The sequence below is a fragment of the Canis aureus genome, chromosome 17, assembly GCF_053574225.1.
Source record: "Canis aureus isolate CA01 chromosome 17, VMU_Caureus_v.1.0, whole genome shotgun sequence".
NCBI classification, from domain to species: Eukaryota; Metazoa; Chordata; class Mammalia; order Carnivora; family Canidae; genus Canis; species Canis aureus.
The window spans coordinates 31,568,490-31,588,595 of record NC_135627.1 but is presented as its reverse complement, the minus strand read 5'-3'; the positions used below and the strand labels follow the sequence as shown (position 1 = coordinate 31,588,595).

Genomic DNA, 20,106 nt, shown 5'->3' with positions numbered 1-20,106 from the left:
TTGGTCATACTTTATATTATAACGTAGTGGAAAAAGTTTAACCACATATCCAAATTTTTATCTTATTTATCATGATTTTACTATTTTTTAAATTTCAAGGACTTTCAAACAGTACACCAAAATTTGTTGTATGTACTTGAATTCACCTAACATATAGTCTCCTGAATTTTTATAGATTAAACTTCATCTTTACAACCTTTATTTTATTTTTACCTTACTTTTTCTTTTTTAAAAGAATTTCATCTTCCTCTGAAAGCAAAACTTGATCACTGTAATTGTTTTTAATTATGGCTTTTTCAGCTTTGGTATACTTTTTTAAATGAGAAACAAGGGCCAAAATGATACTTACAATCCCAAGTGTGTTTTCAGCAAAATTCCATTCATAGATTTGATTAATGTAGTATGCATTCATCCAACAACTCTATGTTGAGAAGTGAATATATTTGAGGCATTGTCTAAAGTGCCATGGGAAGAAAGAAGTGAGATTCTTTTACTCCCAAGCATCTTCCCATTTCTATACCCTTTCCAAGGGTATAGAAAATGTTCTTTAGTGTACAAGTAGTAAGTGTAATAAAAGATGTAGGAAATCACTGCTTACGTGTATTTGCCCAAGAGAGAGATCACCTTTCAGATGATTTCATGAAGAAGATATTTCAATGAGATCTTAAAAGATCAACATGTTTATTTGTGGAAGACACTTGCTCCAGATGAAACAAATGTTTAGAGCTGAGGTATGGAGGAAGAAAAGTGAAAGCGTGTTTGATATTTGCTGAGTTTGCAAGTAGAAAAATAAATGTATTTAAACCCTTAGTTATGTTTCTTAAGCTATAAAAAAGTTGGAATGTTATATTACTGAAAGTTTATTCTGTTACTTCATCAGCCATATAGACCGATTCCCAAGGATGATCTGAAATCTGTCTTTGTCTCTTCCTTCAAGGTGCAGATAGAGTTCACCTCAGATTGACAGTGAATTTCTCTTTTCTTCTCCATTCTGTATGTCTCCTATCACTGAATCTTTCTTTGCTTTTCTGCTTCCACTTTGATTTTCTAAGTTTAGTTTGGACCAGAATTCCAGAAAGCAGTGGTGATATGCTCCATCTGAAGATGAGGATGCATGTATAAGGAGAAGTAAGTGCTGGAGAAGGAAAAATCCTGTATGGCATTAGTGCAATGTCCAACTGAGAATGGAGGTTAACAATAAGTAGGTAGATCTGTAGTGGGTTGTATTTTTCCAAAATGATGACAATCCTATTTGTGGTGCTTATGCTTCCAGAACTTTGCCATTCCCCATGAAGAGGTAGATTGTATTTCTTTTTGGACTAGCTGAACTTGAAACCACTTCAGCCAATGGAGAAGAGTGCAAGTGATGCTGTTTGATTTCTGAGGCTAGGTCATAAAAAGAATAGAGCTTCTGCTTGGCTCTTTTGCTTTAGGCTCTTGTCCCTGGAATTCATCCACTAAGCTGTGATGAAGCCCAAACTATCCCATGCAGAGATACCACATAACAGGGTCAGCCTAAGAAACATAGTACCAATTGCTAAACCTGTGAATGACTGATCTTTCAGATGAATCTGTTCACAATATGGAAATCTTCCAGATGAGGCACTCAACATTGTGGAGCAGACAAGACATTCCTGTTACACTTTGTCCAGATTCCTAACCCAGTTATTTATTGACACTAAGTTTTGGGTAATTTGTTATGCACACAAACTAGGTCTATGAATGATGGAGTCTGAACTTTATTTGAACTATTGAAAGTTTTTGGTAAAGGGAACACATAATCTGAGCTACACTGAAGGATGTCAACTTTGATAACAAGATAGCGGAGGCATCAAAGGGGATGGGAGATTGAAGAGACTGTGTTAATAAGTTTCTAGAATTGAATCACGGCAGCAGAAGGAAACAGAAAGAAATGGATATGAATAGCATTGTGAAAAACCCACTGTATTTGAGTGGTACTTGGACATAACAAAAAAGATTTATGGAAAAGTCACAGAGTAGAAAAAAATGGAAAATTTTTAGGAGCTGATATAGTTTGGGGAATATGCCTTGTTTGAAAACACTGGGTTCAGTGTATCAGTTTAACATCCAAGAAAGATTCCATAGCTGCTAGAGATATATAGTTGGGCATATTTTCATTGAACTAATAAACAAATTATAGAAATACAGGAAGAGAGCATTGAAAGGAAAATCAATGGATAAAGATGAGGGGCATTGGAATTAAGGGACAAGAGCTGGAAAAGGAATGGGGAAAAAAGGTTGGAGAAAACAAAACAAAAAACTGCACCAAAATGTAGACAGAACCAGTGGAAGACAATATTTTATGATGTCAAGGACAAGGAAGCAGAATTTTTTCCATGAAAAAGTGTTTGTCAAAAATGTTTAGCATGAGAATGAGGATTTAGAAAACTCGATTTTATGATTAGTAGTAGACCTTATTGAGAGTAGCCTCAGGTGGGAAAGAGGCTACTCTCACTTTTCAGGGAAAGTGAGTGGCAGGGATAGAACTAGAAGCAGGAGGAATACATTCAGTGAAATTTCTTGGTGAAACAAAGGAGAGAGGAAGGTGATTACTCAAAAATTAGGGGGTCTTGGGATATCTTTGAGGCAACAATGGAGCAGGAAACAGAAGGGTTCAATGCATGGAGTTGGAGGAATCATACAGAGATATGTACAAGGATTACTCTTAAAAGAAGAGATGACTATGAGTCAAAAGAAAAAAAATTGAAGTATATATAGAAATCAGAATTATGTTCTTCCATTTTGTTCCTGACATTACTATCAACATTGAACTCTCTTATTGGGAAATAATGTTCTCACTGAAGATACATAAAATGTTAGTTGCCAAAACGTAAGACTGTAACCTACAGATTTATTTTATTTTATTTTTTTTAAATTTATTTTATTTTATTTTATTTATGATAGTCACAGAGAGAGAGAGAGAGAGACAGAGACATAGGCAGAGGGAGAAGCAGGCTCCATGCACCGGGAGCCCGATGTGGGATTCGATCCCGGGTCTCCAGGATCGCGCCCTGGGCCAAAGGCAGGCGCCAAACCGCTGCGCCACCCAGGGATCCCAACCTACAGATTTATATAAGTAAATAACAGTAAATAGTTTTGCTGTTTTATTTTTGTATGTAGCTTTTGGCTTCTCAGATCCCCTGATGAGAAAATTTTATCTATTAATTGTTGGTTATTGTTTATTATTATATTTTATGTACTGTCACACTTTGATCATGTCTCTTATAAGCATTTATTTCAATCTGTGTCCAACAAAATCTTCATAATCTCAGAAAATTAAGGAAGATATGGATATAACTTAGTCTAAACACTTTAAAACTGCTGACAGGTGCCAACTATAATTAGTCAATGCTTTCGCCTGTGTTCATGAGAATCTCTCTCTTCCTTGCCCTCCTACTAATACCACTTCCTTCTTATCACCTTCATCTCTAGGTAGATTTGGAGCTGGTTTAGTTTCCACTATGCATTCAGGCTCTATCTAAAACTCCTTTTATTCAAAAATTGCTTAGATTAATTAACATTATTTGCCTTCTGGGAAAGCCCCTGATGTGGGGGTGATAAGGAAATCCTATCATAAATGTCATAGGTGAAGTTTAAGAGACTATCTAATCTATAGATAGATTATTGTTATTGTGATACTGCTCCAAAGCAGGAAAATGGAGACTTTCAGAAGAATCATGTCATCCTTTTTTCTTTTAATCAACTCACAAAATGAAGTTTTAGATAAATGAACATACCACTACATTTTTCTATTAGATAAGCAAACCAAAAATATTATGACAGTAGAGATTATATAGGACTTTTCCTTTGCTTTAAAAATATCTATAAATGGAATCTGTTTATGTAGTATATTGATAAAAAAAAAAAACTTATGGTAACAAAAATTAGGAATGAAAAGTCCCAGGAGGCTGGAGATTTAGAGTTCACATACCATCTGCAGTTATTACTCTTGTGGTAATTGTGTACACAAAGATACAGATTGAATTTCAAAAGTTCATAGGAAGTATTTATGAAGCCAAAAACAATTCTCTTGTTGCAATTCTTGATTTACACAAAAGCACTTCAGAATAGCAGACAAGAGCACTTGTATTTTCTAATCATTTAAAGGCCACTTTGTGAGTCCAAATCCACATGGTTCAGTGCTTCTGGTTATTAACATTTTGTACTGTCATTTGCCCATATTTGTTAAACAGTTTTTAATTGCTATTTTGCTTTTCCCCGTAAATAGTAGTCTTTGTAAATGAAAAAGAAATCCTGTAAAACATGTTTTTTTCTTATTTTGTGTTGAAAATTTAAAATGAAAATCGTGATTGTGTTCTGAGCCACCATTTGAATTACTTTGCCTTCTTGTGACACTAGCTTTTTGAAAGTGCCAACTATCACTTGACTTTTCATTGTTAAACCATCATCATTATACTTGTTGCCCTGGAGTGGAAGGCTGAATATATGATTTTTACTTATCTCCTTAATAAAAATTTTTGAAGACGAAGAGGTTGATTGAAGAGTTATTTAACACTGTTTTAATAAGTATTAATGGAGATTTTAAAAACTCTAATTTTAAAAGCGACTTTAGAATAAAGACTAGTGTTAATGCAAATATGGAAAAATTAGAACCCTCACACGCTGTCAGTGGGAATGTAAATGGTGCAGATACTATGGAAAACAGTATGGAGATTCTTCAGAAGGTTAAAAATAGAATCATTATATGATCCAGCAATCCCACTTTTTGGTATTTATCCAAAAGAATTGAAATCAAGATTCTTGAAGACACACTAGCCCTCTCATGCTCATCACAGCATCACTTACAATCGCCATGGTGTGGAAACAACCTAAATGTCCATCAACAAATGGATGGATAAAGAAAAGGTGATATACTCAATGGAATCTCATTCAGCCTTAAAAAAGAAGAAGAAAATTCTTCAATATGCAACAACATGGATGAACCTTGAGCATAGTATGCTAAGTGAAACAAGCTGGTCACAGAAAGGCACACGCTGTAGGATTCCACTTACATGAGGTATCTAATACAGTTAAATTCATAGAATCAAAGAGTGACATGGTGGTTGCCAGAGGCTGAGGAGAGGGGGGAATGGGGAGTTACTAACCAATGTGCATGAAGTTTCAGTTAAACAAGATGAATAAATCCTAGAGATCTGCTATACAACATCGTGCCTAGAGTCAATCATACTGTGTGGTACACTTAAAAATTTGTTGAGAGGATAAATCTCATGTTAGTTGTTCTTACCATAATAGAATTTTTAGAAACTAAGTGAATAAAATATTTTACTCCTATTCTGGCTTTAAGGTTTCACGTAAAAGACACAATATAGATTCATTCATATTGTTCCAATTCTGCATTTTTGCTAGTTCTTTTTAGTAACATTTACCTTTTTATGGACAATTTAGTAGAAATTTAATTTTTCTTTGTCATTAAATTGTCATTTCACCTATAAGACTAAGATTTTCTAGGTAATTTAAGTAGAATCCTGGCACTATTTTACTACAAGTTATAAACTCATCTTAGAAATGCTGAGCACCTGCTGTATGTCAGGCTTTGTGTTAGATGATGGCTATGAAGTGGTGAACCCAACAGAAGCAGTTTCCACCCTCATGAGATTCCCTCTGGAAGGGAGAAGACTGGCAATGACCACATCAACACTTAAATTACATAATTACTATCTGTGATAAGTACTATGAAGGGGAACAGCAGCAAGCAAGGAAAGAGATTAACACTAGGGGACCTATTACACTCAGGATTATGAGAGAAGGTCTCCCCATAGAGGTCTCAGTTGACTGAGCCCTAAATGACTAGTGACCCAAAAGAGGAATGTGTAGTATGATATTCCAAAGAGAGTGAGCTGTGCCCCTGGAGGCCTTGATGTGGGAAACAGCCTGGTATATTTCTGGAACTGAGAAGAAGGTCCAAATGCAATGGGACAAGGAGAGAGGGAAGATGAGATGGAGGTGGGAAACTGGAATAGACAGAGACCAAACAATGCAGAGGTTTGTAGTTCATGATATAATGTTTTGCGAAGTACAATGGGAAATTGTTGGAAAAATAACTAGGAAAGTAACACAATCTAATGTATTTTTTTCTTTAAATGATTACCATATAGAAGATCAGTAATTGGAGAGCAAGGCAGTCAGGGAAGACTGTTAAGGAAATAAGTCAGGAAGTAGAGCTTTCTCTGTATTAACAAACACAGTTTGAATTGAAGAGCAATGGATATAATAAAAATCAGCAATTCTGTGTATGTCGTTAAAATTGTATTTTGTTTGTAATGTTTTTATGTTAGTATCTGCATAGTCTTATTTCCTATTTTCAATTTCTCTAAAAATTTAAAATCATACCATAAATATGAATATGATAAATGAATATTCAGTAAAATTTTATTGAGCATACACTGTATGATAAAAATTGTGCAAGGTGAAGACATTTACAATTGCCATCTCTCCCCCTACCTTGTCCTATTCCCACTCATGCCTGTTGTCTTTTTTACCTCTGTGGATCACTAAGCTGTGGAATCACTACTCACTATACCGTCTTCTCCCTATACTTGAAAAAAATGTATATAGCACTTCTTTCTATCTCCTAGTAAATAACATCTTTCTTTCATTCAATTCCAGAGTGCTTGGCACTGCTGATTCTGCTGGGCTTGAGCTAGTATTATAGAAGTAGGTAAGTTTCATCTCATGGCTTAATTATTAGAACCCAGACTACCTAAACTTGATGGTGCTTCTGGCAATTTATAGGTAATTTTGACAATAAGAAAACGGAAAAAATAATTCTTAAAACTAAAAAACCAGCATCTATATTTGCTATCTAGAGAACATAATATACACATTAAAGAAGCTATCTGTCCAGTGCAGGTCTTAAGATAAACAAATGGAGTCCCCAAAATTAGAGCGCAGTCGTGCATACTTAATTTTGATTAGATATTTACGCAGAGTGCAGTTTCTTCTCTTTTTTTAGAGATAAATGCACAAGTATCTAGCTTACCATTTTTTATTTTGCTATTGCCACAAATTGCACAAGATCTCATTAAAGTTCCCTTGTCCATTTAAAGTACACACTTTAGTCATTTTTCAAAAATGCATTTCTTTGGCTATTGCTCATTGTTAAATGATGAATTCTCCACTGGTTTTAGAAAGAAACATAACACTTACCAAGAACTCTGAATTCTGTAAGTAAATTCCTGAGTTTCTGAGATGATCTTTCTTCACTCTTTAGCACTTTTAGATTCTCTCATGTTGCAAGTATGAAGTTTAGTACTTAGTAAGCACATTAAATTTCTTGCATAAAATTATTTGCTTTTATAAAAGTTTTTTATTGAATTAAGAAAAATATGTTCAGATTAAAGAAATACACATCAAGGACTTGTGCCTGAAAATTCAGTTACATATATTTAAATATTTATCATGGTAGTTATGAAAATACCCATTTCTTATTACAAATATAAATTAATATATTTTCTTTAATCTAGATGCAAATATGATCAACTGTTTTAATAAAACTATTTGATATTCTTATAATGACAGTGGTTAAATATGTCACATGCATATAGATAATGTATACAGCTACCATGAAGATAATCTTTCTTCATTGTTGAGAAGATGATAACATATTATCAATATTTATCAGTTCTAGCAATATCAATCAGTTTGTTCCTGAACACAATCCTGAGAAAAACAAAATATAATGAAAATGTGTTCTTGTATGCTAATTCATTGATTTGTGGAGTGGTTTTTGTTTTGTTTTGTTTTAGGACATATAAATAAGGAAAGAAACTCATAATCAAATGAATACTGTAGAATTAAAATTCACTTCCCAATTTTTTTCCTTTTTTTTTTTTTAAAGATTTATTTATTTATTTATTCATGATAGACACAGAGATTGAGAGAGAGGCAGAGACACAGGAGGAGGGAGAAGCGGGCCCCATGCCAGGAGCCCGACGTGGGACTCCATCCCGGGACTCCAGGATCGCGCCCTGGGCCAAAGGCAGGCGCCAAACCACTGAGCCACCCAGGGATCCCTTTTTTCCTCATCCTTATGCAGCAATTCAGTCAGTGGTTTCAGAGACAAAAAAAAAAAAAAAAGGCAAAAAACAAAGAAGCATTAGGTACTGGATATGGAGAATATAGGTAGAATCAACAGTCTCATTGATTTTAAAACAAGGGAAATATTTTTAGTTGAAAGAAGAGCTTACAATTTAAAAACTTTCACTTGCTTAAAATTATCTGACTTTAAATTAGTCATATTTGAGCACCCACTGTGTACTCTCCTTTATGATAGATGCAACAATTCTTTCCTGCCCTCACCTTGACTTTTTCACAGGGATTTCCCAGGGCAGTACATAGATTATCATCTCTGAAAATGCTGACAGTAAACTAACAACTTAAGCTCATGTGAATGAGAACCAGAGCTCCCTCTTTACCTGCAGAGTACACACGAGGGATTGTTTCCCCCTTATATGCTGTAAATGTTCAAGACACAGTTATTTGTTGTTGGTGATGGTAGTAAAAATGCTTGGTATTTGAACCATCATCTCCAAATCAAGGTTTCTAGACAGTGGTAACTGTGATATAGTTAATTAGTTCTTATTACAACAAAGGAACCCATTTAGTGTGCCTAGCCCCTCATTTAGTGCATGCCACCTAATTAGCTCAAGGTTTGAGGTTAAGTTGCTTAGATGACAGCTGCTAAGTGGTGATGCCAACAGGATCAAGTGTAAGAGCTAAATACTCAAGACCTATCAGCATAAAGGTCAGTGATTCTCAACACTGACACTTCAGGATAGAATTGCCTGAAAATTTAACTAACTGATTGTCTTGTTGGAAGTACAGATTCATACAATCAGAGCCAGGGGTAGCAAAACCTGGACAGAAATATTTTTTAAACTTCCCAGGGAGAGTTCCTATTGTGTAGACAAGATTGAGAGACTGGAGAGTGGCTCCTTTTCAGGCAGAAAGAGGAGGATTGAGCCACTGACTTCACCTGCTTTATGGGAAGGTTTGTTTACAGAAGCTCAACATCATATTCTTTTATTCGCTATGAGGTTCTCAAAATGGTTAGAGGGCTGGTAGCATCAGCATCTGGGAATTAGAGATGCAAACTTTCAGCCCCCACCCTAGACCTACTAAAACCAAAATCCTATAGATGGAGCACAGAACCCTGTGTTTTAAAGTCTTCCAGTTGATTCCATTAGAAAAAATACCTTAAAGTTTGAGAACCATCATTTTCAGTAAAACCTTGGCTAACAGATATTTGGAGGGCAACATTTAAAGCTATCTTCATTCATTATCCAGTTAGACTTCAGTTAAATTAGAAAGTACCTGATCAATCAGATATACATCTTATCTGGATGTAAAAACAGCTTCATCACCAGAATAAAGTAGTTGACTTAGATGACATTTTATTTTTTAAAAAGACTAATTTATTTATTTATTTTAGAGAGAGAAAGAGAGAGAGAGAGAGAAAATATGAGTCAGGGGGAGGTGTGGAGGGAGAGAGAATCTCAAGCAGACTCCCTGTGGTGTGAGGAACTGGACTCGGTGCTCAATCACACAACCCTGAAATCATGATCTGAACCAAAATCAAGAGTTGGATGCTTAACCGACTGAGCTACCCAGTATAAGAGCCTTCTAAGAATAATGAGTGACATGGCATAAAGTTTCACATCAAAAAATTAATGCTCTTCCAAAGAATATGAAATGAGTATTTCTATTCTTTTGTTATTAAATTCCCCAATGCAAAATGTCTTCAAATTTTGAATATATTTACATAACAAATCACTTCTCTGGTGGTCAAAATTAGACTCAAAGTAAGATTCCCAAGTTATTTCTTTTCTTATCTGAAGAGTAAAATTGGTGTTAAAAGGCAAGAAAACATATTTTATTCTCTCCTGATGAGTTAAGTCCTCTAAGAGTTGTAAGGATATTTGGTGTTCTCACTGTTACTACAGCTTGACACCAACTATTTTATTTATCTAAGGAAAGTGTCATCTATATACTCTCTCTGGCCTAGGAGTTTCTAGTATTCTTTCATTGTTACTCTCACATTTACTTTTTGACATATACATTTTTTCTACCATATGTGCTCTCAGCTTTGAATCCCCACACAGTGCACAGAGGCTTCTGTTTTCTATTGCATGTTTCTTTTTGATAAACTGTGTACCTTTCACTGTTGCACATCATGAGTCTCATCCTATAAAATTTCAGTAATAGCTCTCTGTTCATGTGTCCTTCCTTGGATTAAAATTGAGACAAATTTTAGCCTGGGATTTTGAATATTCAGATTTAATCATCTGGGTCTAAATACTAAAGAGTTAACTACCAATTAAAATTCTCTTTCTGCATAGGGAATAGAGTCAATGGTATTGTAGTAACATTATATGGTGACAGATGGTAGCTACACTTGAGGTGAGCATAGCATAACATATAGATATATTGAATTGCTATGTTGTATACTTGAAAGTAATGTAACACTGTGCATCAACTATACTCCAAAATTTGGTTTTAATTGTCTTTCTGTTCGTGGAATCACAGAAATACAGGACTAGAAGGAACTTTGGTTTTGCATAGTTCTGGAAACTCTTTTATGGTTTTTCTTTTCATTAACAATCATCATTTTACCTAGTAATTACTGAGAAATCTTAAACTTGTCATTTCTGTCTTTGCCTTTCAAACTGTAGCTTAAATACATTTCCCCCTAGCTGCTAATTATCCTATCATGAGTACATTGTTGGTGATGTAATATGGAATCTGAAAAACCTGAATCACGTTTGTCAACACAAACAACACAGGCCCCTGTTCTCTTTTTAGGCCTACTCTTATTTTCCAGAATCTTGACTCTAAAGTGGAATAATACTATTACTATATTCCCATGTCTTTTTAGGTAATTTTGTTTTTTTAAGTAGTAGTTCTCAAGCTTTAGGGGTGTATCAGTATAACCTGAAGGGCATGTTGAAACAGATTGCTGCTTCTCTCTTATCATTTCTCCCTATAGTAGTCAGAGTGATTCTCTTAAAATATTAAGTAGCTTATACAGGATTTTTGAACTTGGTTACTCCTCTGCTCAAAGGTTTTCAGCATCTTTCTGTTGCTGTCCAGCTAAAATCCACCTCCCCCTGCCCCCTTCCCCCAGTGTGATCTGCCAGCCTTTCTGGCCTCATGTCAAAGTTAGCTTTCCTTTCTGGTCCTTTTTCACTAAATTCTTCCCCATCGCAGGCCTTACACATCTTCTCAATCACCAGGAATGCTTTTGCATTGATTCTGATTTTGCCAACTTCTGCTCTTTCTTTATGCCCCAGCATAAAAATCACCTTCTCAGAGAGGCTTTCTCTGACTCCTACTCTATCAGGTCTCCTCATTCTACTTCTGGGCTGAGGAACTCTCCTGGTTTGCTTAGAACTGAGTTACTTCTTACAAAATGAGACTTCCAGTGCTAAACCCAGGATAGCCCCAAGCAAACTGGGAAGATTGATCATGCTCCTTGCTCCCCAGTTGCAGATTTTACTTTTTCTTTGCAGCTCCTACATGATTTATAATTGTATATTTAGTTGTGTTATACTTTTTAAGTGCCTACCATACTTACTAGATTATAACTCCAGAAGGTAACAGGTGATATGTTTCTTAATCTTTTTGTCTCTAGTGTCTAGCACTACACTTAGCTATACTTATAAAGTATCTGCTCAATAATGACTGCTTTTGAAAGAGACACATGTCTTGTTGGTTGCTCTGTTACAAAGGGAATAGAGAATGCTGATGCGTGTTATACAACAACCTATATCCTTTTGTCTCACTTATAAAACACATGACATCTCATCAGAATGTTTTGAAAATAACTTACTTTCTTTCCTTTGGTCCCTAGACATTGCTAATGTGTTTTAGTTGACTAGAGCCCATAAATTCCACTTATGTATATGGACTATGGATCTTCTCAGCTAAGAAAGCTGCAGCGAAAGAAGCACCTATGTCACCAACCTAATAAATTGGTATACACAGACCCGTATAAATAAATAACAGTTAATAGTAACTATTATTGAGTTTCAGATAAATGCCAAGCTTTGGGTTAAGCACTGTGTATATATGTCTTTAAAAATGTCTGTTATGAAATAAATACTTTTTTATTATCCTCACTTGCCCTATGGACACAGGGAGAATAAGCATTATATCCAAAGTCACTTATATATAAAGTGGTTGAGTCAGGGTTCTAATTTAGCTCTCTCTGACTGAAAGAAGTCCAAGATTTTTACCTATTCTTTTGTCAAAAAAAAGATAGAATTTATTTTTTCTTTTTTTGGGGAGGACAAAGGGAAAGGGAGAGAAGAAATCTTAAGTAGGCTCCATGCTCAGCATGGAGCCTGACAAGGGGCTTGATCTCACAACCCTGAAATCATGACCTGAACTGAAATAGAGTCAGACATTTACCCAACTGAGTCACCTACACACCCCGGATTGATTTTTTTTAATTGAAGTACAGTTGACATACAATATTATATTAGTTCCAGGTGTAACATTTGTATACATTACAAAATTCTCACCACAAAAAATATAGTTACTGTCACCTTACAAATTTATACTATTATTGACTATATTTCCTATGGATTGACTTTTTTCAATAGGTATTTACTTGCCTGGATTAGAGCAAATGATCATCTTGTCTAGGCAAACTGCCTTTTATAAATTAACTGAGTGGAATTATAGAAGTGAATTATACATATATGTATATAAACATACAGATGTATACACATATAAATAGACATATGTGTATATAAACATATGCATACATATGTAAATATATACATATGTATATTTAAATCATACATACTATGTGCATGTTATGCACATTATCTATCATGTGCCCAATGATATACATTATATGTATTTGCTAGTGTTTTGCTAATACGTAAAAGCTAACATTTATCTAAGGCTTACTATGAGCCAAATTCTAAATTAGTATTGTTAAAAGAGATGTTGTCTCATTTAAACATCATACTTTATGATGTAGTGAGATTTTCCACTTTCTAAAAAAATGGAATTCTTCATGAATTATGTGTCATCTTTGTACAGGGACCTTGCTAACCACCTTTGGATTGTTCCAATTTTAGTACATCTTTTGCTGAAGTGAGCACAATATTTTCCACTTATTATAGGTGACAGAACTGAGGTGCAAATAGATGATAGGGAGACTTTTCCTGGGGTCATGTAGTTTATAAATAATTGAGCCAGAACTGGAATACAAGACCATTTGATTCTTTTTTTTTAAAGATTATATTTATTTATTCATGAGAGATGCAGAGAGACAGGCAGAGACATAGGCAGAGGGAGAAGCAGGCTCCATGCAGGGAGCCCGATGTGGGACTTGATCCTGGAACTCCAGGATCACGCTCTGAGCAGAATGCAGACGCTCAACCGCTGAGCCACTCAGGGGTCCCAAGACCATTTGATTCTTAAGATTCATTTGTCATCTATGTCTTTCTTTTCAAATCTCCAAAGTAACCAGGGATCAAAAACTTTTAGCAATATTTTTCAGGTTTCTTTAGCTTATTTCTCTATTATTCAGCACAGTTGCTTATTGGCATTTATAGAATGTTCTTTCTCTTGGGCTGTCCAGGTGGCTCAGTGGTTTAGTGCTGCCTTCAGTCTGGGGCGTGATCCAGGGGACCTAGGATCGAGTCCCATGTTGGGCTCAAAAAGAAAACCAAAATGTTCTTTCTCATGTGAATTTAGGCACTTGGAAATGTATTTAGTCACTATAGGCCATGTCAGTGTATTAAGTTTTATACTACTACTCTTGTTGGTAAAATCTTGGTGAATGTCTTTGAAAGTGAATTTTCCTTTGAGGAAAAACAATAGAACCTTTCCTCTCCTGGATGTCTGATAGTCATAAAAACTTGACCAATGTAGGAGAAAGCGGTCAGCACTTCAATAAAAGTGATATTGAGATGATTGATTGAGTGCCTTCAGGATAATGACCTTATCTTTTGTGTGTCTTATGCTGCAAATGTGTATAGCATTGCCAAATTAATTTTAGTGGATTGATTGAAATGTGCAGTCACCTTATCACTATGTGGTTACCTGAGGCCATACTTTGGCTATGGCCTCTTCTTACCACTTGGTAATTTGTGTAAATTCCTCTAGCTCTCAGATACATTGATTTGCATTTGTTTACGGTTGTGCCTTGTGGATTAGGAATCTTTAGAAATGTTGGAGAAACAATTTTTTTTTTCTGAAAAAGAATAGAAATTTGTGTATTATGTTTTCATTTATTTTGCATATTTTTGTCAGATCAAGAACAACTCTGGGGAACAAACAAGGGGTGTTGAAAAGGGAAGTGGGTGGGGGGTTAGGGTGACTGGGTGACCGGCACTGAGGGGGCACTTGACGGGATGAGCACTGGGTGTTATGCTATATGTTGGCAAATGAAAAATACACACACAAAAAAAGACAACTCTAGGATGTAAAAAATTATGTGAATGCATTAAGTCAACTTGCAAATGAACTATTATTCATTTTTCTTAGCCTATAGATTTGATCTAATAACATGTTTAAACGTAGACTACCGCCTTTTCATTATTTGATTATTTATGTTCTTCTTTCTGGAGAACTTTACTTATGCAAGACTTGAGTTAGCATGTCTAAAAAATGATGTGAAATAAAGAATTTTGATTATATGCCAACAAACTGCACAACCTAGAAGTGGGTTAAATGTGAGAAATATACAATTTTCCAAAATTGAAGCAGGGAGAAATAGAAAATCTGAACAGAGCAATTACAAGTAAAAAAACTGATTCAAAAATTTAAAAAAAAAAACTGCCAAAAAACAAAAGCTCAGGATCAGATGGATTTGTAAATGAATTCTACCAGACATTTAAAGAAGAATTAATACTTACTCTCCACAAAGTGTTCCAAAAGACAGAAGATGAAGTAAAGCTTCCAAATACATTCTACCATGCCAGCATTATCAAAAGCAGAAAAAGACACCACAATAAAGAAAACTACAAGCCAATATTCCTAAGGAACATAAATGCAAAAGTCCTCAAAAATATATTAGCAAACCACATATAACAATACTTTAAAAATATCATTCACCACAATCAGGTGGAATTTAGTCTAAGGATGCAGGGATGGTTCAATCATCAGACACCACATCAACAAAACCCAGGATGAAAATCATATAATCTTCTCAGTAGATGCAGAAAAACAATTTAAAAACACTCAATATTGGGGCACCTGTGTAGCTCAGTGGTTGAGCATCTGCCTTTTGGCTCAGGTCATGATCCTGGGGTCCTGGGATCAAGTCCCACATTGGACTCCCCACAGGAGCCTGCTTCTCCCTCTGCCTATGTCTCTGCCTCTCTCTCTGTGACTCTTGTGAATAAATAAAATCTTAAAAATAAGTAAAAATAAGAGACTCAATATCCATTCACAATAAAAACTCTTAACAAAATACAGTTAGAGGGAACATATCTCAACATCACAAAGGCCATACATGAGAAACCCACAGTTGACATCATCCTTAATTGTGAAAACCGGGGAGTTTCCCCTCTAAGATCAGGAATAAGACAAGGATGTCTAATTTTGCCACTATTATTCAACATAGTACTACAAGACCTAGCCATAGTAATCAGACAAGAGAAAGAGAAAAGAGCCATGGACATTGGTAAAGAAGAATCCAAACTGTCACTATTTGCAAATGACACAATACTATACATAAAAAATCCTAAAGATGCCACCAAAAAACTATTAGAAGAAATAAATGAATTCAGTAAAGTGGCAGGATACAAAACTAATTCCCAGAAGTTGATAGTGTTTGTATATACTAACAACAAAGTCACAGAAAGAGAAACTAAAAAAATTATAGTACTATTTATAATTGCACCAAAATTAATAAAATGCCTAGGAATAAACTTAACTAAGGAGGTGAAACCCTTGTTCTCTGAAAAGTATAAAATACCGATGAAAGAAATTAAACATGACACAAACAAATGTAAAGATATTCTATGCTCATGGATTGGAAAAACAAATATTGTCAAAATGTCCATGTTACCCAAAACAATCTACAGATTTAATCCAGTACATCATAGATTAGCAGAAGAACAGATCAGTGACCTGGAGGACAACAATAAAGTTAAAAAGGAGAGACAAAAAATTATAAAATATTAAAATGGACTTGGGGTACTCAGCAACACCATCCAGCATAATAACATTTGCGTTATAGGGATTCCAGAAAAGAAGAGAGAGAAAAGGGGGCAGAAAATGTATTTGAAGAAATAATAGCTGAAAACTTCCCAACTCTGGGGAAGGAGACAGACATCCAAATCTAGGAGGCACAGAAAGTCCCCAACAAAATCCACCCAAGGAGGTTCATACCAAGACACATAGTAATTAAGATGGCAAAAAATAATGATAAAGAGAGAACTTTAAAAGCAGCAAGAAAAAAGAAAACAGTCATGTATAAGAGAAACCCTATCAGGTTGTCAGCCAGCCGAGTTTTCAGCAGAAACTTTGTAGTCCAGAATGGAGGGTCATGATAGATTTGAAGTGCTGAAAGGAAAAAATCTGCAGGCAAGATTACTCAATCTAGCAAGACTATCATTCAGGATAGAAAGAGAGAGTTTCCTAGACAAAGTTAAAGGATTTCTTCACTACTAAACCAGTCCTACAAGAAATGTTAAAGAGGGCTCTTCACATAGAAAAGACCATAATCAGGAGTAATAAAAGTATGAAGCACAAAAACAGTAAAGTATATCTGTAAAAATAAGTCAAGGGATTCACAAAATAAAAGGATATAAAGTATGACACCATAGAAGAAAACTGTGGGGTGGGGGAAAGGAGTAAAGAATGGATTTAAACTTAACCATCAACTTAATATAGACTGCTGTATGCATAAGATGTTAGATACAGACCTGATGGTAACCACGAATCGAAAACCAGTGATATATATGCAAAAAATAAAGAGAAAGAAATCAAAATATATCACTAAAGAAAGCCAGCAAACTATGAGAGAAGAGAGCAAGAGAAGAAAGGAAGAGAGAACAACAGAATAATCATAAAACATGTAACAAAATGGCAAGACATACATACTTATCATTAATTACTTTGAATGTAAGTGGATTAAACTCTCCAATCAAAAGACACAGGGATGGGCAGCCTGGGTGGCTCAGCAGTTTAGCACCACCTTCAGCCCAGGGTGTGATCCTGGAGACCTGGGATTGAGTCCCATGTCAGGCTCCCTGCATGGAGCCTGCCTCTCCCTCTGCCTGTGTCTCTGCCTCTCTCTCTGTGTGTCTCTCATGAATAAATAAAATATTAAAAAAAAAAAAGACACAGGGATACTGAATGGATAAAAAAGCAAGACCCATCTATATGTGGCCTACAAGAGACTCATTTCAGACCCAAAGACATATGCAGATTGAAAGTAAAGGGGTGGAAATTTTTCATTTCCAATGAAAATGTAAGCAAAGAGAAAGCTAAGGTAACAATACTTATATTGGATAAAATAGACTTTAAAACAGAGACAAGGAAGGACACTGTATAATCATAAAGGAAAGATCCCAGCAAGAAGATAAAGAAATAAAATATGTAAAAACTGAAAAAAACGAATAGATTGAGTGAAACCAGGAGCTGGTTCTTTGAAGATCAAAAATATTGATAAAACTTTAGCCAGACTCATCAAAAGAGATAGAATAAAGAGAAATAGGACTCAAATAAACAAAATCAATTCACACCACAGAAATACAAATTATTATAAGAAAATATTATGAAAAATTATATGCCAACAAATTAGACAATCTAGAAGAAATACTTACATTCCTAGAAACACATAACCTCACAAAACTGAGTAAGGAAGAAATAGAAAAATTTGATAGAGGATTGCTGACAATTAAGTTGAATCACTAATTTTAAAACTCAACAAACAAAAGTCCAAGACAACATGGCTTCACAAGTTAATTCTATCAAACATTTATTTTTTTATTATTTTTTTTATTGGAGTTAAATTTGCCAACATATAGTATAACACCCAGTGCTCATTCTGTCAAGGGCCCTCCTCAGTGCATATCACCCAGTCACCCCCCCCCCCCGCCCACCTCCCTTTCTACCACCCCTTGTTTGTTTCCCAGAGTTAGGAGTCTTCCATGTTCTGTCTCCCTTTCTGATATTTCTCACTTATTTTTTCTCCTTTCCCCTTTATTCCCTTTCACTATTATTTATATTCCCCAAATGAATGAGACCATATAATGTTTGTCCTTCTCCAATTGACTTATTTCACTCAGCATAATACCCTCCAGTTCCATCCACGTCGAAGCAAATGGTGGGTATTTGTCGTTTCTAATGGCTGAGGAATATTCCATTGTATACATAGACCACAGCTTCTTTATCCACTCATCTTTCGATGGACACCGAGGCTCCTTCCACAGTTTGGCTATCGTGGCCATTGCTGCTAGAAACATCGGGGTGCAGGTGTCCCGGCGTTTCATTGCATCTGTATCTTTGGGGGAAATCCCCAGCAGTGCAATTGCTGGGTCGTAGGGCAGGTCTATTCTTAACTCCTTGAGGAACCTCCACACAGTTTTCCAGAGTGGCTGCACCAGTTCACATTCCCACCAACAGTGCAAGAGGGTTCCCCTTTCGCCACATCCTCTCCAACATTTGTTATTTCCTGCCTTGTTAATTTGCCCCATTCTCACTGGTGTGAGGTGGTATCTCATTGTGGTTTTGATTTGTATTTCCCTGATGGCCAGTGATGCGGAGCATTTTCTCATGTGCGTGTTGGCCATGTCTATGTCTTCCTCTGAGATTTCTGTTCATGTCTTTTGCCCATTTCATGATTGGATTGTTTGTTTCTTTGCTCTTGAGTTTAATAAGTAATTTATAGATCTTGGAAACTAGCCCTTTACCTGATACATCATTTGCAAATATCTTCTCCCATTCTGTAGGTTGTCTTTTAGTTTCGTTGACTGTATCCTTTGCTGTGCACAAGCTTCTTATCTTGATGAAGTCCCAATAGTTCATTTTTGCTTTTCTTTCTCTTGCCTTCATGGATGTATCTTGCAAGAAGTTACTGTGGCCAAGTTCAAAAAGGGTGTTGCCTGTGTTCTCCTCTAGGATTTTGATGGAATCTTGTCTCACATTTAGATCTTTCATCCATTTTGAGTTTATCTTTGTGTCTGGTGTAAGAGAATGGTCCAGTTTCATTCTTGTGCATGTGGATGTCCAATTTTCCCAGCACCATTTATTGAAGAGACTGTCTTTCTTCCAATGGATAGTCTTTCCTCCCTTATCGAATATTAGTTGACCATAAAGTTCAGGGTCCACTTCTGGATTCTCTATTCTGTTCCATTGATCTATGTGTCTGTTTTTGTGCCAGTACCACACTGTCTTGATGACCATAGCTTTGTAGTACAACCTGAAATCTGGCATTGTGATGCCCCCAGCTATGTTTTTCTTTTTTAAAATTTCCCTGGCTATTTGGGGTCTTTTCTGATTCCACACAAATCTTAAGATGATTTGTTCCAACTCTCTGAAGAAAGTCCATGGTATTTTGGTAGGGATTGCATTAAATGTGTAAATTGCCCTGGGTAGCATTGACATTTTCACAATATTAATTCTTCCAATCCATGAGCATGGAATATTTTTCCATCTCTTTGTGTCTTCCTCAATTTCTTTCAGAAGTGTTCTGGAGTTTTTAGCGTACCTTTACCTCTTCGGTTAGGTGTATTCCTAGGTATCTTATTCTTTCGGGTACAATTGTAAATGGGATTGACTCCTTAATTTCTCTTTCTTCAGTCTCATTGTTAGTGTATAGAAATGCCATTGATTTCTGGGCATTGATTTTTTATCCTGCCCCACTGCCAAATTGCTGTATGAGTTCTAGCAATCTTGGGTGGAGTCTTTTGGGTTTTCTATGTGCAGTATCATGTCATCTGCAAAGAGGGAGAGTTTGACTTCTTCTTTGCCAATTTGAATGCCTTTTATTTCTTTTTGTTATCTGATTGCTGAGGCTAGAACTTCTAGTACTATTTTGAATAATAGTGGTGAGAGTGGACATCCTGTCGTGTTCCTGATCTTAGAGGAAGGGCT

General features: G+C 35.6%; 1 long non-coding RNA gene and 1 other non-coding gene across 3 annotated transcripts in view; one reads left to right on the top strand and one right to left on the bottom strand.

Moving 5' to 3' along the window:
* Nucleotides 1-940: 940 nt before the first annotated feature.
* The window catches only part of LOC144287510 (uncharacterized), a 35,910-nt gene continuing 16,744 nt past the window's right edge, over nucleotides 941-20,106 (top strand). For both annotated transcript variants that reach the window (XR_013355297.1, XR_013355296.1), the window contains exons 1-2: nucleotides 941-1,128; nucleotides 6,649-6,700. This is a non-coding gene — a long non-coding RNA (uncharacterized LOC144287510). The remainder of the gene's footprint in view (nucleotides 1,129-6,648; nucleotides 6,701-20,106) is intronic.
* On the bottom strand, nucleotides 13,049-13,151 carry LOC144288206 (U6 spliceosomal RNA). The gene has a single exon (XR_013356177.1). It is a non-coding gene; the product is annotated as a U6 spliceosomal RNA (small nuclear RNA).